General features: G+C 44.7%; 1 protein-coding gene across 5 annotated transcripts in view; it reads left to right on the top strand.

Annotated features, from left to right (window-relative positions):
- Positions 1-23,841, top strand: part of LOC137358626 (zinc finger CCCH domain-containing protein 10-like) — a 112,967-nt gene that overhangs the window by 71,074 nt on the left and 18,052 nt on the right. For 3 of the 5 annotated variants that reach the window (XR_010971257.1, XR_010971258.1, XR_010971259.1), the window contains one exon: positions 4,672-4,759. The gene's annotated coding sequence lies outside the window, so the exon portion shown is untranslated. Of the gene's footprint in view, positions 1-4,671; positions 4,916-23,841 lie in introns of all 5 variants that reach the window. The other 2 variants (XR_010971256.1, XR_010971255.1) reach the window with 1 other exon arrangement.

The following is a 23,841-nucleotide window of genomic DNA, read 5'->3' as shown; positions in this document are numbered from 1 at the left end:
TTCTGTATTTTGTCTTGAAATAAATCTGGACGAATTGTTTTCGTTCATATTGAGTGGTCTGGTGGTGTGGGAAGTGGTTTACTGCGATCAAAGTTAAGAGTTCGACCTGGGCTGTGCTAATTCGACAAGGCAGAGTATAAAGATTGGCTTCACAAAAAACTTAGTTTGTTTATGCAAATCGTAATCCAACCATAAAGACCAGAGATGTTAGGGTGAAAATACAAACAATAGCAATCGCCTCCTGGTGCCCGTCTTAAACTGCCTGGGCTTGGCAACACATGGAGTATAAATCCAGCCCATGATTGCAGTGTATTATTAAACCTCCATATTTTTTTTCTTTTTCTGCCTTGGTTACGTGTCTCTTCATTGGCTGAGTCTAGGAACTACTCAAACATTTTTGACATCTGAGTCGGGCCACTCTTGGAGTGAGAGCATGAAGTCTCAGAGCAAGGCTGCAGTACAAATAAGACACCTGCAGATTCCAAACTGCTTATTAGCATCTCAAAGTTTTTACCCCTTTAGCTACTCCCAGGCCACCCTACATACTATCCCTGACCCCACAGCAAGTCATTGGAGTTGAGTTGCATCCAGTTTATAAAAAAAAACTTGGAAAGCATGAGTAGAGATTAGGAGTCGTTGATTTATTTTGATGGTTGAATACATTTCCCTTTCAATTGACATAATAATGCTGTGGGAAAAATTAAACTACATAATCATGAGATGGGGTTACGTTGTACCTGGATCTCCATAATATCAGTGCAGTCCCAAGATGAGCAATATTTCATCTTCAAGTGTGGTGTAACTAAAGCAGGAATTACCTAAAGTTTTGTTTTAATCTTGTGAGCCGCATCGGTGGATACCATGGAGCCTCGGGGATGCACACAATTTAAATTGGTTCGCATTAATTTGCAGATATGTCGTGTTGCTGATACTAACAGTTTTTGGTGTTCTGATTTAGGATTTATCCACCATTGAGATAACAGCGCTGAAAACGGCTATTTCTAAATCTCCAGGTATCCAAAATTCAAACAGGACACACCAACAAGTAAGAAATATTAGCGCAAATAGAGCTGAATTTTGAGGCCGGACTACCAGGGCTCGCAAGTTGCATTTGACCCGCTTGCCATAATTGGTACATCTCCACATTAATGGCGGCAGTGGTGTTTTTGTTCCAATAGCAAAGAAATTGCTTGGACTTTTGTCGCGAACTGACATGATTCGGTAAGGGCAAGAGTCTTTGTGAAAATAATGTATAATATTCCTCTATCCTCTTCCACCCCTCCCTTTTTTTTCTATTAAGGGTCCCAGGCTAAGATGATGGGCAGGCCCTGACCTCTGCTAATGTTAAAGCGGCTATTAGGAGGTGCGCGAAAGCAGGAGGATTGATTCACTTAATTTGTTTTTTCTCTTTTTTTCTGCCACCAAAGCGCCCTCCCTCCAGCTTCAGTTCATTGCCTCACCCCATGAACCCAACTGAGATTGTGGCGTTTCCTTTGCGTTGTTCAAATTATACTTGCTAATATGCTTTGCTCTAACTATATATTGTAATGATGCTTTACGTGATTTCAGCTGTGGAAAAAGTTGCATATATTGCAACATTTGTCATACAACTATATCGGACGGTATGTGACCTTCAGTAATGCTATTCCATAACAAGGCACTGGGGGGAGCAGGTCAACTGTTGCTCCAAATTTTTCTTCCTTTTTCAGGGCAAAAGGTTTGCCTGCTCGGTTAGCCTGCTGAGAACAACTTAGCTGTAGGAAATTGAACTGCAGACCCTACCACTCTTTTTATATAGAGTGATAGCACAGAACTATGCAGTAACATCTAATTTCTGTATATTCTGAAAAGAGTTTGTGTTTATACTTTTGAGGATGTACAACACCACTCATATAATTTTATTTCTCCAAGGTGCTAATGCTGCAGCTATTTACAGATTAAGATGAACTCAATAAAGGACTGCCTAGTGGTGATTTGCTGGAGTACCGAGTCAGGTTGAAGTGTTATGGGTCAGCTTGGATCAGTTAGTAGCACTTTAGCCTGAGTTAAAAGGTTGGTAGTTTGAGCCCAACTACAGTGCAGTCCAGAAGGGGTGCTGCATTGTTGGGGGTGCTGTCCTTTTGATGAGTAGATATTAAAAATCCCAAGGCACTATTTGAAGAAGAGTGGTCAGATGGCTTGGCCAACATTCCTCTCTCGACCAACACGACCAAAAAAAAAATGAACTGGTCATTCATCTCATTGCTGTTTATGGGATATTGCTGTGTGCAAAATGGCTGCTGCATTTGCTTATATAATTGCTGTTCAGAGTAATTCATTGTATGAGGCGTTGGCGCTATATAAAACACAAGTATTTATTTCAGCTGATACACTGAGGTTATAAAAATCACCTCATTACTAAGAATATTACATAGAAAGTTCAGTGCACAAACATTGCTGAAATCTCACGAGAACCTTTATTATCGTAATACTATAACAATAATACACATTAAACTGTTATGAAACTGTTACTTCTGTGCTGTCTTGTCTTTTTCCTCCTGGTATTCTCCATTTTATCTTAATTTATACTTTTTATTTTAATTAATTTTATCACTTAGTTTTGTATAAACTGCAATAAAACAAAACCTAGAATTGTCTAGTTTTATCTAGTAAACTTACCTGTTTTTCTATGGCTCTGTGACTTGTCTATTTTGGAGCAGGCACCACACTTTAAAATCCATCCTAAGGCCGATTTTTTAAGCAGAATGGGAGACAGATCGTTGGAGTCTGATCTGACCGGGTCTGAGTGAAGGATCAAAATTTTGATGTTTTTCAGCTGACTGCTTACGCCAAAATTGCAAAGCTCCCTGCAAGATAATTATTAGCAGCCAAGGTAAGAGCATGCGCAGAAAGAAAATATTTGATCAGTGGAATTCTGAGGGTTAGCACAAAAAAATTAAACTTATACCTTTTTATACTCACAAATGGAAGCCAAATTGCTAGAAGAAGATTAATTTGCTCCTGTTTGCAGCTGTATAGCAAATTTAGTGCATTCATTGGCGGCATTGAACTTAAATAGAACACTAAGGTGGCTGGCATGTTGCAAGCTGTTCTGCATAAATCCTTTCACCAAACTAATAGCAACAAGGAAACTCAATCTTGAAGAGCTGCTGGAAGGCATTACCTGAAGGCCAAGTATGAGAAAATGCACTCATATCCAAGGCTCAGTGCCTACCATGATTGAGTTGTAGAGAGATAGGTGGCTGCTACTGACCCTCTGCAGCCCCAACTGGTGGAAACCACCATTTAATGGGATATGACGTTTGCTCATGCTATGGTCAGGAGGATTGTGGGAATACACTAATACATGTTGTAGTGAATTATGCTGCTCAACATGTTGCTTGTGAGGAGTTCCTTGTACCTGCTCCCTGCCTCACAAAGGCTTATCAGTTGTCTATTGCCCAACTAGTTACTATTCCATTTGGAGAGGGTGGGAGGAACGTAAGCAGAGTCTCCTTGTGGGCTGAGTTGACTCCAAGATAACATACATGATGATGGAAGACTGTGGAACCAAGTCAATCACCTGATGGATACCTTTGCCTGGCTGACCCACAGTACTCCAGGGCACAAATGGTGATTGACTAGCCAGTCTGGCTCATTAATGGGAACTGTAGGGGTTTGGCCCCTCAGTGGGGTCTGGAATGCTTCCCATCTGGCTGCTAAAGTAAATGCTTAACAGGTAGGGTGGTCCTTGCTGGACAGGCAATGGAAAGCATACCATGTTCCGTTCTAGTAAACTGTGCAATATTAGCTGATTAAACTCCCAACAGTGTGTCATGCAGTTGGGGGCTACTAAGCCTTAACCCTTGCCAACCTGTGCTCTTTGGATGTAGGTAAGTGGGATATATCCCCAGATTTTACAGAAAAGCAATTTAGAGAGGAGTGCTCGATTACTTGCAAGAAGACAAAAAGTGAGTGGAGCAGTTATTGTTTGATAACTGGCTAAGTATTTTAGAACTAATTGAATAGCTACTTTTAAAACTGAGAGATCGTTCTCCACAATATCTGACCAGTGAAGGTATGATTCAGAACATAATTTGACGTCCATAAAAGTGTGTAACACTAGCAGGGCTCACAAGTTATGGGCTTTTTACATACATGAAAACACATGGACAACTTGCTCTCTCTGGTGTTTTTCTAATTAATTTATTCCCCATATTAGTGAGTTTTTCCAGTGGAACTGCTTTTTAGCCACCTTTATGCAACGTCCCCTCTAATTTTTTTTCTTTGTGCGCAGGTTTAAGAGTACGAGCCCTTGAAAATTTTTTTGCGCAGTAACTTAAAACTGTCGATTTGTGCAGGGCCTACGTGAAAAATTCTGGGTTCCTATGCAGTTGCACAGCTTAGAGGGAACATTGCCTATATATGCTTGTTTTGTCTGTCAGCTTATAAAGTCTGACCAATATAAGCTCGCCTCATCTGTTTTGCTCTTATTGTTCTGTTCTCTATCTTTGGCTTTTTCAGTTTTCTTTCATCCCTCCATTTGACTATCCACCTCATTTCACTCTTTCATATCAACTTGCAGCATGCTCTTTCCTTGCTGTTGTACCATTTATCTGCTTCTTGCCACTCTTTTGTACATATGCCATTGTATTTATACCGCTTGTGTATAAGTCTTTTTTTTTTCCCCAGGGCCTTGACTCGTATTGGGGCACAACTCCATGGCCACTGACAGCCATCTGGTACCTTACCCAAATGAGAATTTTCCATGTATGTGACGGTGAGTATTGGCAGGCTGTTTGAACTTGGAGATATGATGGTGCAAACCAATCCTGCCCTAACCCAATATCCACAAAGAAGCACATTCTTGCAGGGTCGTTGATATCGATAAGTTGGAACCTTGGCTCTTGTTTTGCCCCTCTTTAATGGATATTATGTAAGTTAACTGTTGTGTTTGCCTATGTAACCGTGACTATGCTTCAGAAGTGATCCATTAGTTGTAAAGGTCTTTGAACATGTAAGAATATAACATATGAAATAAAAGCAGGAGTAGGCCATTCAGCCCTTCGAGCCTGCTACCATTCAGTAAGATCATGACTGATATTCTACCTCAACTGCATTATCTCGCACAGTTCCCAAATTCCTTGATTAGTATCCAAAAATCTATTGATCTCTGTCTTGAATATACTCAATGACAGAGCATCCACAGTTCTCCGGGGTGAGGAATTCCGAAGATTCACAACCTTTTTGAATTTCTTGTCATCTCGGTCCTAAATGGCCGACCCCTAGTTCTAGACTCCCCAGCCAGGGGAAACATCCTCCCAGCATCTACCCTGTCAAGCCTTTTAAGAATTTTATATGTTTCAATGAGATCACCTTTCATTCTTCTTAACTGCAGACAATATAGATCTGGGCTACTCAATGTCTCCTCATAGAACAATCTCCTTATCCCAGAAACAGTCTAGTGAACCTTTGTTGCACTCCCTTTAAAGGCAATTATATCCTTCCTTAGGTAAAGAGACCAAAACTGTACACAGTACTCCAGGTTTGGTCTCACCAATGCCCTGTATAATTGTAGTAAGACTTCTTTACTCTTATACTCCAATCCCTTTGTAATAACGGCTAACATATTGTTTGCTTTTCTAATTGTTTGCTGTACCTGCACGTTAACTTTCTGTGACTTTGTGTACAAGGACACCCAGGACCCTCTGCCAACATTTCTCAATCTCTCACCATTTTAAAAAAAAAACTCTACTTTTCTATTTTTCCTTCCAAAAAGGATAACTTCACACTTCTCCCCATTATATTCCATCTGCCATGTTCTTCCCCATTCACTTAACCTGTCTATATCCTTTTGCAGCCTCTTTTCATCCTCCTCACAGCTTACTTTGTATTGTCAGCAAACTTGAATACATTACACTTGGTCTGTCATCTAAGTTATTAATCTAGATTGTAAATAGCTGAGGCACAAGCACTGATGCTTGTGCTAGCCCACTAGTTACAGCCTGCCAAACCAAAAATGGCCCGTTTATTCCTACTTTCTGTTTTCTGTCCATTAATCAATCCTCAATCCATGCTAATATATCACCTCCAATCCCATGAGCCCTAATTTTGTGTAATAACCTCTTGTGTGGCATCTATTCAAATACTTTTTGAAAATCCAAATACACTACATACACTGGTTTCTCTCATCTACTCTGCTAGTTACAATCTCAAAAAAACTCAGCAGATTTGTCTCTCAATTTCCCTTTCATAAATCCACATTGACACTGCCCAGTTATACTATGACTTTCTAAGTGCCCTGTTATCGCATTCCCTCATAGATTCTAGCATTTTCCCTAATACTAATGTTACGCTAACTGGCTTATAGTTCCCTGTTTTCTCTCTTCCTCCTTTCTTGAAAATAGAACGGTTATATTTTCTACAGTTCAATCCACAGTGACTGTTCTAGAATTTAGGGAACTCTGAAAGATCAAAACCAATGCATCCCCTAACTCTGTAGCCACTTTTTTTTTTAGCTATCTTGAATGCATTCTATAAACTCGTCCTCCATTACTATTCCTGCAAATTTGGTTTGCCCTGATTATGCAAAGGTTAATGTCCCCCATGATTACTGTATTACCCTTGTTGCATGCAGCTCTGATTTCATGATTTATACTTTGCCTAACACTACAATTATTGTTAGAGGGCCTATAAACTGCTATCACCAGTATTTTCTGCCCCTTCTTGTTTCTTAGCTCCGCCTAAATCGATTCTACATCTTGATTTTCTGAGCTAAGATCCTTTCTTTCTACTGCCTTTATCCTGTCCTTTATTATCAGGGCTACCCCCTCTTTTTTTTCTATTTTGTGTGTCTTTTAAAAGTCAAGTATCCTGGAATATTTAGTTGCCAACCTCAGTCACTCTGCAACTATATCTTTTTAATGGCTATTAGATCAAACCCATTTATTACTATCTGTGCTATTAATTCATCTGTTTTGTTGTGTTTGCTTCACATATTCAGATATAGTGCCTTCAGCTTTAACTATTTTTATATTTTTCCTTTGTTACCTTGGTCACTAATGCCCTAATACCTTTTAAGTTCGCAATCTCTTCCTGACCTCCTCTGCTGTACAGCCTTGACATTCTCTTACTACTTTTAAATGTACCCTTTCCTTAATCTTGAGGATGTGATATTAGGTGCTATGTAAAGATGCATTCTTTCTGCAAAGCTGAACCCAATTGTATCCCTACTACAATACCTGAAATCGGGTAATTGAGCACAGACTGAAGATTGAACCTTTGATCTTCCAGGTTCAGCTCAGTACCACGGGGTGCATTTACTCACTAAGGGGAACTAAACATATTGCTCGGAGTAGTATTCAGTGTTCACTCCAGTTACTGTAAGTCGACAGTGTCACCCCTCAAACGTGGCTGCTAGCTTCAAATTAACAACCAATCTCAGTGTTGCAAGATTGCCTCATTAGACCATGACATTTACTGTCTGAACTCCAATAGCCATAAAATGGTAGCACACGTGATGTAATGGAAATGGATTTCCTTTACAAAATGGCCATTCGCAGCCTGTTTCTGACCAGAAGTTTTAAACACAGGAAGATAAGGGTGAGAGATACCATTAATTGTAGATATAGTTGTCTTTTTAATTATTATCAATTGATAGCTAAACTTATGGGTGGCACAGTGGCGCAGTGGTTAGCACCGCAGCCTCACAGCTCCAGGGACCCGGGTTCGATTCTGGGTACTGCCTGTGCGGAGTTTGCAAGTTCTCCCTGTGTCTGCGTGGGTTTTCGCCGGGTGCTCCGGTTTCCTCCCACATCCAAAAGACTTGCAGGTGATTAGGTAAATTGGCCATTGTAAATTGCCCCTAGTGTAGGGAGGTGATAGGAAATACGGGATTACTGTAGGGTTAGTATAAATGGGTGGTTGTTGGTCGGCACAGACTCGGTGGGCTGAAGGGCCGGTTTCAGTGCTGTATCTCTAAATAAATAAAATAAATAATATCAGAAAAATCTCCATAAATTGGGTAATTTTCATGAAGTGGAATTTCAGGAGAGGAGGGGGTTAAAAGGGGTCTGGGGGGGGGGGGTGGCTGGGTGGTGGGGAAGGAACTTCTCCCTAGTGCCCTATTGCAAAGCAGAGATCAAATTTCTTCTCTTTTTCCCCATTTTTTCCTTCTCCATACGATGCTGATTATTGCTGGCTGCACAGTTCCGCAGGATAGGGAACCCTCCAGTATCTTACCCAGTGGCCACTTTCAGTCTGGTCATGACCTTTAAGGGCATCATAGACCCTGTTCTCACAGAACATCCAGACATGTCCCATCTAGCAGAAAGTGACTGGACAGCAAATGGGAGCAGGTTCCCAGCTGACTTTTTTTTTGCCTCCCTCTTGATTATATTGGTAACAGAGCTAATTGTAGTGTTAATAGAAAGAACTTGTACTCTATATTATTCATTTCACAACCTCCGGATCTGCCAAAGCGCTTTATAGCCAATGAAGTATTATTGAAGAGTTGTCACTATTGTAATGTAGGAAACATAGCAACCAATTTGCACACAGCCAAGTCCCACAAACAGCAATGGGATAATGACCAGATAATCTGTTGGTTGAGGGCTAAATATTGGCCAGGACACAATTTTGAACAATTCCAGCTTTAAAGGTTCCACTGGAAAATGGTTCATTGAAATCTTGTGTGCATATGATGCAGGCTGAGTTATGCTTGTGGGGTAATGATGTGGGTGTTATTTAAACGGCATCTCATTGTGATGCACAGCATCTGGCACTCCCTGCAGTCTGTTTGAGACCCAGGTGCTATAGTGTATGTTTCCTTCTGATCGAATGCTAATCAGATTCGGAATTAATGCCCCTGTTAAGAAACAAAATGACTCTCACTTCTGCCACGTCATTATATATCCATTACGGAATGTCCTTTTTCTTTGAAAAATCAGTGTATCGAGCTTACATTTTCAAACTGGTCAAAGGGTTTTATTTTAAACAACTGCATCCATCGAATCAACTGATGTCTGTGGTGTACTCTGAGCTTTGTGTGAATAATAAGAGCATTATGAACTCTTTTTCCCCCTGTCAGCATTTCATTCAGTTTCAACTAGGATGATCTGAACTGAGTGCAAGCTCCCAAAGCTTGTACTCCTGGTTGCCCAAATGCAGTTTAATATTAAGTTACCTCTGATAAAGAGCATTTTTAAAATATTATTTCATGGGATGTCTGCGTCGCTGGCAAGGCCAGCATTTGTTGACGATCCCTAATTGTCCTTGAGAAGGTTGTGAACTGCTGCAGTCCATGTGGTCTTGGTACACCCACAGTGCTGTTAGGGAGTTAGAGGGTTTTGATCAGGCGACAGTGAAGGAACTGTGATATAGTTCCAAGTCAGGATGGAAATCTGAAACAAGCAGGAATGCTCGAAGTAGAAAGCAGATCTGTGTTGTGCACCGACCTACCTTGCATAGTTTCCAGTTCTGACACACACTATTTTTTTTAATTGAATTATCTTCACCCAGCCCATTGCTTTCCATCCCCACAGTAAATGCTGAAAAATTGACATCAGTATTTGCTTTGAGTGCCAGTGTGAGCAAATCTGCTTCACAGTCCAGAACAGCTCCAAGGTCAGGAGGTAATTCTTACTGAGCTTTGAACTGAGTGTTTGCACCATGAATTCTTGACCATTTAGAGTAGTTTGCAACAAACCTTTTTTTCAGCTGCAGTATGAGCTTACAGCCTGTTTAAAAACTTGGGTTACATATAGGCATTTGCCAAGTTTTCACTTTTGGTTGCTATGGAGCATAAATTGTCTATAAATATAACAAGACTAATTGATCTTTCTTGGTATTACTCAGAAGAAATTAAAATCAAAATTCATTCTTCCTGCAACTACTAGTCTTTTTTCCCCTGCTGTAATTCATTCTATGTTGCTCTGTCTTTCTCTTATTTCTTCACTTTTTTTCTCTTCCTATGGATCTCGCATACATTTTTCATTGCATTCTCGATTTGTCTGACTCTTTCTCATTCTCGCTCTGAGCGGATGAGAGAAGTAAGAGTGATGAATATGCGTCAGCTGGCTCAATGCTGGTACACCTATCTTTTTCAAGTCAGATTCAAACCCCACCACAGACTTCAATACATAATCTAGGCTGATCTTTCAGTGCAGTGCTGACAGAGTGCTCTATTGTTGGTAATGCTGTCTTTTAGATGAGAGATTAAACCGAGGCCTGGTCTGCATGTTCAAGTAAATGTAAAAGATCCCATGGCCCTTTTAAAGCAAGGATATCTTCCGGTGTCCTGGTCAACATTCCTACCACAACCAACATTACTGATCATATTTGCAAATAGGATTTTGCATTTGCTTACAAAACAATAGTGTCTACACTTCCCAAGTAGTGCATTGGCTGTAAAGTCCTTTTAAACATCCTGAGAATGTGAGAAACACTATAGAAATGCAAAATCTTATTCTTTATGCAGAATTGCAAATTGTCTCACAATGCTGTAAAGTACAATTTGATTGAATTGATTGCTTTGTGCTAACTTGCAATTGTTTCTGCTTTTGGAAATATATTGAAATCTCTTCTGCTGTAGTATCTATATTAATGACACATGCTGCTATATGTCCAGTAATAAAAACAAGAAATGCTGGAAATACTCAGCAGGTTTGGCAGCATCTGTGGAGAGAGAAGCAGAGTTAACGTTTCAGGTCAGTTCTGATGAAGGGTCACTGACCTGAAACGTTAATTCTGCTTCTCTCGCCACAGATGCTGCCAGATCTGCTGAGTATTTCCAACATTTCTTGTTTTTATTTCAGATTTCCAGCATCTGCAGTATTTTGCTTTTATTTTAGCTATATGCCCAGTAGTTGGGTGACTAAATTGGCGCCTGAAGAATATGGTCTTTGAGGGTGCTTTTATCATTGATATTTCAGGCAATCTAATTCAGTATCTTCCCCAACTAACAAATTGCAGTCTTTAAGCACACATTGCAATGTGCAACCATTGCCAGTCAACCCAGTGTATTCTCTTCAGTCACCATGCCAAGTGTGCAACTGTTTGACAAAATATGTTTTGAATATGCAACTGTTGGGAATTTAATTTCCTCTGCTGTTGTTAGCACACTAATCAAACTATTTGTTAAATTTCTGTCTGCACTAGTTTAACACAGTTGTTAACACATCTCTCATCAGCACTATCCTTGGGATTCCAGTGCTTGCACACTAGAAGTTGAGGGTGGATGACTTTAATGCCAGTCCCAGAGCACAGCCTGTCAAACTTGTTGCCTATCAGACCCTCGGCCCTTAGGTTGCATTAAGCGAATGAAAGAGTTGAACACAGGCCTAAAATCCAGTCTCAGCAGCATGTCAATATCTCTGCTCTGATTAAGGAAATGGATGAGTTGAACAATGGTCATAGAGAAATAAGATTAGCTACAAATTACTAATCTACATTTATACATGTGGAGGTCTGGGAATAAGTGGCCATGGAAATACTGGGGAGGCTGTGAGTGTGTAGAAAATAAAAGGTTTTGTGTGATTGAGCTCTGACCATATTTTCTGATTGGTATTGCACAATCTACACTTACTTATTGGGAAGAATGGATCAGAACAGGGGGTGGGGAGGGGAGACAATGGTGTAGTGGTAATGTCACTGAACTAGTAATCCAGAGGCCTAGGCTAATGCTCTAGGGACACTGGTTCAATTAATTAATAAAATTATAGAATTGGAAGTTAGTCTCAGTAATGGTGCCATGAAACTATCATCGATTCTCATAAAAACTCACCTGGTTCACTAATGTCCTTTTAGGGAAGGAAATCCACTGTCCTTACCTGGTATGGCCTACATATGACTCCAGACCCACAGCAATATGGTTGACTGTTAACTGCCCTCTGAAATAGCCTAGCAAGCCAGTCAGTTGTCAAGGGCAATTACGGTTGGGCAACAGATGCTGGCCTGGCCAGTGACGCCCACATCCTATGAAAGAATTAAAAAAAAAAAATCTATCCTCCTCCCACCCTTTAAATCTGTCTCTTCTCTTCCCCCACCCCAGCAATTCTCTCTCTCTCTCATGTAATTTCTGTCTCTCCTGTTCTCATTTGCATCCTGCTCTCCTCCTTCACCTTTTGCTTTCTTGTTTCACCCCTCTATGTGCACTGGGGGTGGATGAGCAGGAAGTTAGGAAACACTCTGGGCAGGTAGATGGATGAGCAAGCAAGTAGGCTTGTAAAGCATGTGGTGAAGGTGGTTAAGCTGGTGGGCCATGAAGCTCTCTAGGTGAGCAAGTAGACTGCTGGGACTCTGCATTCAGCTCCCATTCACTGTGCTTGCAACACTGCGTGTTCTCAGAATATTGCAAGTACAGTGCGGGAGCCGAACTGTACAAAAAAATACCCAGGTTGGGACAACTTTGGGAAGGGTGGGAATAGTTTAAAGCAGCTCTGGCTGGTTAGCTGGGTTAAGGAAGACATGGTTCGAGGCAGATTAGGGTGCCAGTGCCAGCAACAATTCCAGGCAGGTCAGGACCAGCTGGGAAAGATGCTGGGTGGATGGGGACAGACTTTTTTTTTTAAAAATGAGATCTCCCCCATAGCGTTGCCCATCGGTGCACTGGGACCATGGATAGCAGCCTTGGAGCCAAACCCAGCCCTCAGACCAATGAAAGGTTAGGCCCCAGAGCAAAATTCAATAGATACATTTTTATGAGTAAGTTTTTAACGCACCAAGTGACTTCTCATCCTCTGTGATTTCAACCTTCATCTCAACTCAACCTTTTTTTTTTCATTCAAGACATGAGGGTGTCACTGGCTAGGCCTGCATTTATTGCCCATCCCTAATTGCCCTTGAGAAGTTGGTGTTGAGCCGCCTCCTTGAACCATTGTAGTCCATGTTAGTGCAGGTGCACCCACAGTGCTGTTACAGAGGGAGTTCCAGGTTTTTGACCCAGTGACAGTGAAGGAATGGAGATTTGTTTCCAATAAGGATGGTGTGTGACTTGGAGGGGAACTTGCAGGTTCACATGCGCCTGCTGCTCTTGTCCTTCTAGGTGGTAGAGGTCGCAGGTTTGGAAGGTGCTGTTGAAGGAGCCTTGGCGAGTTGCTGCAGTGCATCTTGTCAGGTTGAACAGCTTGGCTAGGGGTGCTACTAGTTCTGGAGCACAAGCTTTCAGCACTGCAGCCGAGATGCCCTCAGGGCCCATAGCCTTTGCTATATCCAGTGTGCTTAGCTATTTCTTGATATCACGTGAGGTAAATCAAATTGCCTGAAGAGTAGCATCTATGATGATGGGGACCTCAGGAGCAGGCTGAGAGGGATCATCCACTCGGCACTTATGGCTGAAGATGGTAGCAAATGCTTCAACCTTGTGTTTTGTACTTGCATGCTGGGCTCTGCCATTGTTGAGGATGGGGATGTTCATAGAGCCGCCTCCTCCGGTTCATTGTTTAATTATCCACCACCATAGCCACGGGTGAGGTACCGGAAGACAGGAGGATAGCTAATGTTGTGCCTTTATTTCAGAAGGGCAGCAGGGATAAGCCAGGGAACTACAGGCCGGTGAGCCTTACATCAGCGATGGGAAAGTTATTGGAAGGGATTCTGAGAGGCAGGATTTATATGCATTTGGAAAGGCATGGTCTGATTAGGGATAGTCAGCATAGCTTTGTGCGTGGGAAATCATGTCTCACGAATTTGATTGAGATTTTTGAGGTGACCAAGAGGATTGACGAGGGCAGGGCGGTGGACGTTGTCTACGTGGACATCAGCAAGGTCCCGCAAGGTAGGCTGGTCCGGAAGGTTCGAACACATGGGATCCAGGGTGAGCTAGCCAATTGGATACAAAATTGGCTTGGTGATAGGAGGCAGAGGGTGGTAGTGGAGGGTTGTTTTTCAGACTGGAGGCCGACCAGTGGTATGCCGCAGGGATCAGTGCTGGGCCCTCTGTTGTTTGTCATATATATTAGGCTGCGTTTGCTGACAACGCCACCACTAGGTGGCGCTGCAATGGCACGTGCAAATGCAGCCTGTGTCACTAAAACGTCAGTCTGTGGCATCAGGCAGCTGCCAGGATTAAAGAAGGCGCTGCTCAAATACTCACACGATGGCAACCTAAACACGTGGCAGCACACAATGGCTGGAGGGGAGGGAGTGGGCAAGCGGGTGGTGAGTGTGCAGTCGGGGGCGGGTGCGGGGGGAGAGAGTTGCGAGCGGGTGGGCAGCGGGGGTCGGGAGGAGAGCGCACCCGTCACCAGCAAGATCTTCGGCCGTGCTGTCCCCGCACCCACTCTCTACCCGCTCCCCGGCCGTGCTCTCCCCGCACCCACTCTCTACCCGCTCCCCAGACCCCCTCCCCCCACCCCTGCTCTCTCTGGCCCGGATCCCCCCACCATCTGCCTGCATTACGCGATGACGTCATGTGCGCATGCCTCAACCAGTCCTAGCACTGCAGAGCGCATGCGCAGAGCGTAGGGACCAATCTGCGCATGTGTGCAGATTGGCGCAGTCGGATGACGTAAGCTGCCGGCTGCGTTGTCAGTAATCACTGTAGATTTTTCCCTCGTGTTGGTTCTCACCACTTGCACAGGCCTAGTCTGGCTGCTATGTCCTTCAGGACTTAGCCAGCTCAGTCAGTGATGGTGCTCCCGAGCCACTCTTGGTGTGGAACTTCAATGTCCATCACCAAGAGTACATTCTGTGCCCCTTCTCCTATTTGTTCCCAGCACTCCTGCCCTCCCTTAACCTCTTCCTCCATATGAATGCTCCTATCCATATTCAAATAGATGGTATGTTGCCTCCTTGGTGCCAGGGTCAACGATGTCACTGAATGGCTGCAGAGTTCTCTGAGGGGGGAGGATGAACAGCCAGCAGTCGTGGTCCACATTGGTACTAAGGCCATAGGTAGAAAGAGGGATGTGGTCCTGCAGAAAAAGTTTACTGAGCTAGGTAAGAAATTAGCAAGCAGGACCGCAAAAGTAGCAATATCCAGATTACTCCCAGTACCACACGCAAGTGAGTATAGAAATAGGAAGATAGTATAAATGAATGTGTGGCTGGGAAGATGGTGCAGGAAGGAGGGCTTTAGATTCCTGGGACACCGGGACCATTCTGGAGAAGGTGGGACCTGTACAGGCCAGACAGGTTGCATCTGAACAGAGATGGGACAAATTTCCTTACGGGGCGATTTGCTAATGCTATTGGGGAGAGTTTAACCCAACTTGGCAGGGGAATGCGAACCAAGAGGAAATATCAGAGGAATACCAAGGTGCATAGAATACTGGGAGAGATAGATATCACGAGTAAAGAATTGTAAGTTATTAGGTGGGGTCAGAGTAAGGGCGAAAGTCATGAAGTCTAAATCAGGGTTAATGTGCATGTATGTGAATGCACGGAGTTTTGTTAAGAAGACAAAGACAGGGGTGCTCATCACTGGACCAAGCAACCAGGTGGAAAGATGGTGGAGCATTACTTCGAACTCTATGCAATGGTGAAGTTGTCACTGAAGAAGCTCTCGGCGCCATTCCAGACTTTTCTATCATGGAGGAGCTGGACAGCGAGCCCACCATAGTAGAGCTCAACAAGGCCATTGACTGTCGCCAATGGTGAAGCCCCGGGAAATTATGGTATTCCACCTGAAATCATCAAAAGTGGAAAACCGGCACTGTTGCAGCATCTCCATGAACTTCTGTGTCTCTGTTGGAAGGAAAGATCTTTGCCTCAAGACATGTGTGATGCAAACATAGTCACCTTGCACAAAAACCAAGGGGGATCACAGTGACTGCAACAATTACTGAAGCATCTCCTTGCTAAGTATTGTGGGGAAGGTTTTTGCTCAGGTTGCTGTGACCAGATTGCAGACCCTGGCATCATGCATCTACCCTCCATCTCAGTGCGGCTCCAGAGCTGGTAGATCGACCATCAACATGATTTTCTCACTTTGGCAGTTACAGGAGAAGCGTCGCGAACAGTGCAGACCACTATACATTGTCTTTATAGACATCACCAAGACCTTTGATCATGTCAGCAGAGACGGACTCTTCAAACTGCTACGGAAAATAGGCTGCCCTCCTGAACTCATTGACATCACCTCTTCATTCCACGAGAACGTGCACAGTTCCATCAGTTACAATGGAGCAACATCAGACGCTTTCAAGATCAGCAGGGCTGCATCCTGGTGCTAACTCTCTTTGGCATATTCTTCTCCATGCTGCTATTATACGCTTTCAGAGACTCAAATAAAAGTGTACACCTGCACACCAGAGCTGACAGCAAACTGTTTAACTTGGCAAGATTGTACACCAAGACCAAAGTTCGTAAAGTCCTAGTCCATGACTTGCTGTTCACTGATGATGCCACGCTGGCATCCCATACTGCAGTTCACTTGTAACAGCTTGTAGATTGGTTCTCCCAGGCCTGCAAGGAGTTTGGACTCAAATCAGTGTCAGGAAGACCAAAGTTATGGGCCAGAACATAGAGACGACACCTTCCATCAACATTGACAACCTCACTTTGGAGGTCACAACAGCTCACATACCTTGGATCAGCAATCACCAGCAATCTGTCCCTTGATGCTGAAATCAGCACCAGAATTGCCAAGGCTGCTGCTGTCATGTCAAAGCTGAGAAGGCAAATGTGGACCAACAGCCAACTAACCAGAAATACAAAGCTCTGCGTGTACCTGGCCTGTGTCCTCGGCACCTTGCTTTACAGTAGCGAAGCATGGACAAGCAGGCCAAGAAAAGCTACTGAACGGCTTCCAATCCATTGCCTCAGTCAGATATTTGGCATCTCCCGGTGGGGCAGAGTGCCGAATACGGAAGTATACCAACATGCCGCGATCCTGAGCATGTTTGCCCTTCTGAGTCAGCAGCGACTCAGTTGGCTGAGTCATGTGCGCGAAATGGATGATGGCCACATCCTCAAAGAAATGCTCTATCGACATGAGACCAACAGGTCATCCACGTCTGCAATACAAGGATGTCTGCAAGTGAGACCTCAAGTTGACTGGGGTTGGAGTTGATGCGTAAAAAGTCCTTGCTGCTGACTGGAGTTCCTGGAGAAAGTCAGTCAGGAAGGGCGTAGAGAAAGCAGAGGACCAAAATGACTGACTGGCAGAAAAGAGAGCCCGGTGGAAGGAAGAAACATCAGTCGACCTCGGACCAACATTGTTGATCTGCACCAGCTGCAGAAGAGATTGCCACTCAAGTCGACCTCTACAGCCACAACACGTGATGTTCAATCCAGAAGTGCTATCCTCCTTGGGCGCAGTCCATCGTCTCCCGAGATGGACAGATGGGCGTTATCGCCATTGTCGCCATCCCACCACCTCGGCCTTGCCATCTCACATAACCTCTTTATTCCCATCGACTCATTCACGGACAAGGCCATCTCTCAGTACTTCCCTGTATCCCTTTCCACTTACTTACTTCTTCCTCCTTCCAAACCCACTTACTTCTATATCCTCCTCTGGAGGAAACTATCCCAAGTCACTTGCAACAGCACTTCCAAACTCTCAACTCTCTAGCCTTTGTTCCTTCATTCACCATGATACTTCTACAGCTCTCAACCTGCTCAATTACACCCTTACTTCCACCTTTGAGACCCTTGTCCCCAGTAAAACCCTTACTGTCCCACCCAGTTGTTCCCCCAGTATGATCCTTGCCTTTGCTCCCTTAAGCCCAAGGGGTGCAGGCTTGACACATCATGCAGAACTGGTTTAGCCATTCATCGTCAGATCTGGCTGGACCACATCAAGCACTATCAGGCCCGGTTCTTCTCTGCCAAAACTGCTCACTATTTCAGGATCACCTGGAATGCAAAGATAACACCTAGCTTTTTTTTCCACTCCCAACCATCTCGTTAAACTGCCTTCCCCTCCCTCCTCCAACAAAATCAGTGAGGAGCTCATTGATGATTGTCCAGATTGAAACCATCCATTCAACTGCCTCTGCCACACCCTTCCCCACCCCTTGCCTACCAAGTCAAGCTTACCCCCAAGGTGCCCCCTGCCCTAGTCCTGAACTTGCATCTTTCTCTACTATCTCCTATATTCCCACTGAAGTGCTGACCACCCAGTGTCCCTTCCTGGCCTTCATGCTAGCTGTACTCCTCCCTTTCAAATCTGCCGTCACCACCTTCTCCACCTCCCCCCCCCACCTCCCACTTCAAAGAACCCAACCTTGACTCCTCTGTCCTTCCATCTGGCCACATGGTCTCCTACCTCCCTTTCCTTTACAAAATCCTTGAACATGTTACATGTTGCCTCCCAAATCTGTTCCCATCTTTACTGCAACTCCATATTTCAGCATCTCCAATCTGGTTTCTGCCCCTGCCACAGCACTAAAATGGCCCTAAGCAAAGTCACAAATGACATCCTATGAGATTGCTATTGTGACATATTATCCCTCCTCATCCATCTTGTCCTGTCTGTAGCCCATGAAACAGTTGACCGTGCCATTTTCCTCCAGTGCCTCTCCTTCATTGTCTCGCTTAGTAGGACTGCCCTCGTTTGGTTCCACTCTTACCTGTCCGTCTGTAGCTAGAGAAAGCAATAGGTCTCTTCCTGCTCCTGTAAGTTTTTACCTCTAGAGTTCCTCAAGAATATGCTTGGCTTTCTCCCCCCCCCCCCCCCCCCTTTTCTAGGTCTTAGCTACATGCTGCCCCTCTATGATAACATCTGAAGACATGACTTCAGATTCCATGTAAGGCTGATGACACCCAGCTCAACCTCACCACGAACCCCTCTCGTCCCCTCAACTACCTGTGTTGTCAGATTGCTTGTTTAACATCCAGTCATGGATAAGCCACAATTTTCCTCCAATTAAGTACTGGGAAGACTGAAATCATTGTCATCAGTGTCTGCCACAAATTCCTCACTGCCAATTCTACCCCCTCCCTGGCTGCTGTCTCGGGCTGAGCCAGACTGCTTGCAGTCTTGGAATCCTACTTGACCCTGAGCTGAACTTCTGACCCCAAGTCCCCTCCATCACAAAGACTGTCTACTTCCACCTTCATAATATTACCCATCACCACCCTGCTGAAACCCTTATCTATTTTGTTAACTCCAATCTCAACTATTCAAATATTCTTGCTGGACTCCCATCTTCCACCCTCCATATCACCCAAAACTCTGCTGTCTGTATTCTAATTCATATCAAGTCCCATTCGCCCATCATTCCTCTGCTCGCTGATTTAGAGTGGCTTCCAGTCCACAAATGCCTTGATCCTAAAATACACACCTTTGTGTTCAAATCCCTCCATCGCCTTGCCCCCTCCCTATCTCTGTAACCGCCTCCAGCCCTACACCCTCCTAAGAATTATATTCCTCTAGTTCTGATCTGTTGTGTATCTCCCTCCCCCTTTAACCCACCATTGGTGGCTGTGCCTTCAACTGCCTAGGCCCTAAGCTTGGAATTCCCTCCCTAAACCTCTCCGTCTCTCTCTACTCCTTAAAACCTACCTCTTAAATTAAACCTTTAGTCACCCATCCTAATATGTCCTCCTTTAGCTCCTGTGAAGTGCCTTGTGATATTTTACTATGTTAAAGATGCTATATAAATATAAGTTGTAATAACTTTACCCACACACACATTTCCAAAGGAATAATTGGATAGCTATCAGGAACACCATTCCTGGCTACTCCCCCTCTCTAACTGTAGGATGGTGAGGCCAATTGCAATATCCTTACTGAGATCAGCTAACTCAACACAAAGTGAAGGTCAAATCTGGGTTGATCTTGCTCAGTCATTCAGTACTACACCAAGTGGTGCATTTACCCACAGCCATCAAAGGCACATTAATTTTTTTAACACGTAACTTTATATTGATGCCAGATTGTCCTTTACGTTCTCTATTTCTGATAGCTTTCCTTTTTTGATTGCTTTTATACATATGCATACAATGAACTTTTTATTAATGAGCAGTTTCTGTATGTATGTACATTGTGCTATTTAAACTCTTTTGAAAGTAGTATTGTAGAGGTGGTCCGAGGAGCCAACTGATTGGTTCGTTTATACGCTTTACAACCTTGTGAATGCATAGAAACAGCCCTAATGACAATTCTCTTTTCAGAAAAATAACGTTTTCTTGTAAACTGGAGTCCTTATTTTAATCAGTTATGCGGTAGCCAAACTGCACACTGCCTGCGTGGTTTCACAAAGCTCCTACTCTTATTTTTTTTTTCCAAAATATACTTTATTCATAATCTGTAAAAATTACATTACCAGTTTCAAACAGCACCAAGTCAAAAAATACAAACAGTGCAAAGGAGGTCCATTTGCTTCATTACAATCATGAGTTGCCTCACAACCCTTCCATTTCACATTTGTCATGCCAATTACATTTTTACATTTTACAGCAAATGAAAATTTTCCCGATACAGTTCGAGGGGTTTCCCATGGATCCAGCCCCTCAGTTCAGCTTGGTGGGGGACCTTACACTGTCGTCTTTCCCCATTGAGCCTTTGCTGTGGCTGCCCCAAGCTGTAGTGCGTTCCTCAGCACGTAGTCCTGGACCTTGGAATGTGCCAGTCTGCAACATTCGGTCGTGGACAACTCTTTGCGCTGGAAGACCAGCAAGTTTTGGGCAGACCAAAGGGCGTCTTTCACCAAATTGATAGTCCTCCAGCAGCAGTTGATGTTTGTCTCGGTGTGCGTCCCTGGGAACAACCCGTAGAGCACAGACTCCTGTGTTACAGAGCTGCTTGGGATGAACCTCGACAAAAACCACTGCATCTCTTTCCACACCTGCTTTGCAAAGACACATTCCAGGAGGAGAGGGGCAACCGTCTCTTCCCCACCGCGGGGGCATTGCGCGGAGGGGGCGAGACTTCGGGCGTGCAGGAAGGATCTGACAGGGGAGGGTTCTTCTCACCACCAGCCAAGCTACATCTTGGTGCTTGTTTGAAAGTTCTGGTGATGAGACATTCCGCCAAATGACTTTGGCGGTCTGCTCGGGGAACCATCCGACAGGATCTACCGTCTCCTTTTCCCGTAGGGCCTTGAGGACATTCTGTGCAGACCACTGCCTGATGGATCGGTGGTTAAAGGTGTTTTCCCGCTGAAACTGCTCCACGAAGGATAGGTGGTACGGCACGGTCCAACTGCATGGAGCGTTCCGCGGCAATGTGACCAGGCCCATCCTTCGCAACACCGGGGACAGTTAGAACCTCAGCAAGCAGTGACACTTGGAGTTTGTGTACTGGAGGTCCACACGCAGCTTGATGCAGCCGCACACGAAGGTGGTCATCAGGATGAGGGCCACGTTGGGTAAATTTTTCCCGCCCTTATCCAGAGGTTTGAACATAGTGTCCCTCCGGACCCGGTCCATTTTAGATACCCAGATGAAGCGTAAAATGGCTCGGGTGACCGCCACCGCGCAGGAGTGGGGTATGGGCCAGACCTGCGCCACGTACAGCAACAACGTGAGTGCCTCACACCTGATGACCAGGTTCTTACCCACAATGGAGAGAGATTGCTGCCTCCACATGCTCAACTTTTGTTGTACCTTGGCTACTCGCTCCTCCCAGGCTTTGGTGCACGCCCCGGCCCTTCCGAACCATATCCCCAGCACCTTCAGGTAGTCTGACCTGACGGTGAAGGGGACAAAGGATCGGTCAGCCCAGTTCCCAAAGAACATGGCCTCGCTCTTGCCGTGGTTAACCTTGGCTCCCGAGGCCAGTTCGAACTGGTCGCAGATGTTCATCAGTCTGCGCACTGACAGCGGATCCGAGCAGAAGACGGCGACGTCATCCATATACAGGGAGGTTTTAACCTGAGTGCCTCCGCTGCCTGGGATTGTCATCCCTCTTATGCTCGCATCCTTCCTAATAGACTCAGCAAAGGGTTCAATGCAGCAAACAAACAAGACCGGGGAGAGAGGACAGCCCTGTCTGACTCCAGATTGGATCGGGAAACTTTCCGATTCCCACCCATTGATTGAGACTGCGCTACTGATGTTTGTGTAGAGCAGTTTGATCCAATTGCAGATTCCCTCCCCAAACCCCATTTTGGAAAGCACGTCCATCATGTAGGTGTGCGATATCCTGTCAAAAGCCTTCTCCTGGTCCAGGCTGATGAGGCAGGCGTCCACTCTCCTGTCCCGCATATAGGCGATCGTATTCCTGAGTAGCGCGAGACTATCGGAGATCTTCCTGCCAGGTACAGTACAGGTCTGATCAGGGTGGATCACCGACTCCAGAGCAGACTTGACTCGACTGGCTATGACTTTGGACTGAATCTTGTAGTCAACATTAAGCAGTGAGATGGGCCGCTGATTTCTGCCCTCTCCCCCTTCTGCTTGTAAATGAGGGTGATGATGCCTTTCCTCATGGATTCTGACATTCTGCCGGCCAGGAGCATACTCTCGTATACTTCCAGCAGGTCCGGGCCGACCCAGTCCCACAGGGCCGCGTACAACTCGACCGGTAAGCCATCTCTTCCGGGAGTTTTACTCGTCTCGAAGGACTCGACGGCCTTTGTCAGCTCTTCCAGTGTTAGCGGCTTGTCTCCTACTTTTATTAACCTTCACCTACATTATGACAACTGTTGAAGTCTTGATGAGGTCCTACAGACCAATATCTTTACTCTGGTGCTAAAATCCTCTTTTCAGTGATCACAAAAGTTCCTAGAATGTGCATTACCCAAGTAGGAGTTGCATAAATGGCATTAAAGCATGCAGAGCAGTTTCCAGGAGTGCCAGTGCCAGGTGTCACTTATGCAGTCATAAGAGACAAAATCCAGGAAGCAGAAAGGAGTATTTGCATGGTTTGTTTATGCAGATATTTCCAACCTGCAAGTTGTTTAAAGCAGCCTGGTCTGTTCATAGACAGTTCCATAGTCAGTGATGTGTTCTTGTACAAAGGTTGAGCTTTTATCTTGGAAAGGAAACTGCTTAACCCATTGAGCTGAGGTTTTTAACTGTACGGGGAACTGACATTTTCTTCAATTTTATCTTGTTCACTCCTCAAGTTTTTGTTTCGCACTGGGATGTACTTCCATTGGTATTGGCAGCCCTCCAACTCCTCACCCAAGTGGCCAATTTTCATGTGTGAGTCTATTCAGTTGTAAGTGGCAAGTCTAATCCTGTCCTAGGAACATAGGAGCAGGAGTCGGCTATTCAGCCCTTGGAGCCTGCTCTGGCATTCTAGATCATGGCTGATTGTCTACATCAACGCCATATTCCTGCACTATCCCCATATCCCTTGATGTCATTAGCAACTAAAAATCTATTGATCTCTGTCCTGAACTTACTCTGACTGAGCTTCCACTACCCTTTGGGGCAGAGAATTCCAACGATTCACCACCCTCTGAGTGAAGAAGTTCCTCTTCTCAGTCTTAAATGGCTTGTCCTTTATTAGATTGTGTCCCCTGGTTCTAGACCCCACAGCCAGGGGAACATCCTTTCTGCATCCACCCTGCCTATCCCGTTTAGAATTTTGTAAGTTTTTTATTCATTCATGGGATATGGGTGTTACTGGCTGGACCAGCATTTAATGCCCATCCCTATTTGCCCTTGAGATGGTGGTAGTGAGCTGCCTTGTTGAACCACTGCAGTCCATTTGAGGTAGGTATACCCACAATGCTGTTAGGAAGGGAGTTCCAGGATTTTGACCCAGTAACGGCAATGTAGTTCCAAGTCAGGATGGTGTGTGACTTGGAGGGGAACTTGCAGGTGGTGGTGTTCCCATGAGACTGCTGCCCTTGTCCTTCTAGTTGGTAGAGGTCGTGGGTTTGGAAGGTGCTGTCTAAGGAGCCTTGGTGCGTTGCTGCAGTGCATCTTGTAGATGTTACACACTTGCTGCCACTGTGGGTCGGTGGTGAAGGGAGTGAATGTTTGTGGATGGGATGCCAATTAAACGGGCTGCTTTGTCCT

This window comes from Heterodontus francisci, chromosome X (genome assembly GCF_036365525.1).
Source record: "Heterodontus francisci isolate sHetFra1 chromosome X, sHetFra1.hap1, whole genome shotgun sequence".
NCBI classification, from domain to species: Eukaryota; Metazoa; Chordata; class Chondrichthyes; order Heterodontiformes; family Heterodontidae; genus Heterodontus; species Heterodontus francisci.
The sequence above is the reverse complement of the archived record's forward strand: the minus strand, read 5'-3'. Positions and strand labels throughout refer to the sequence as shown.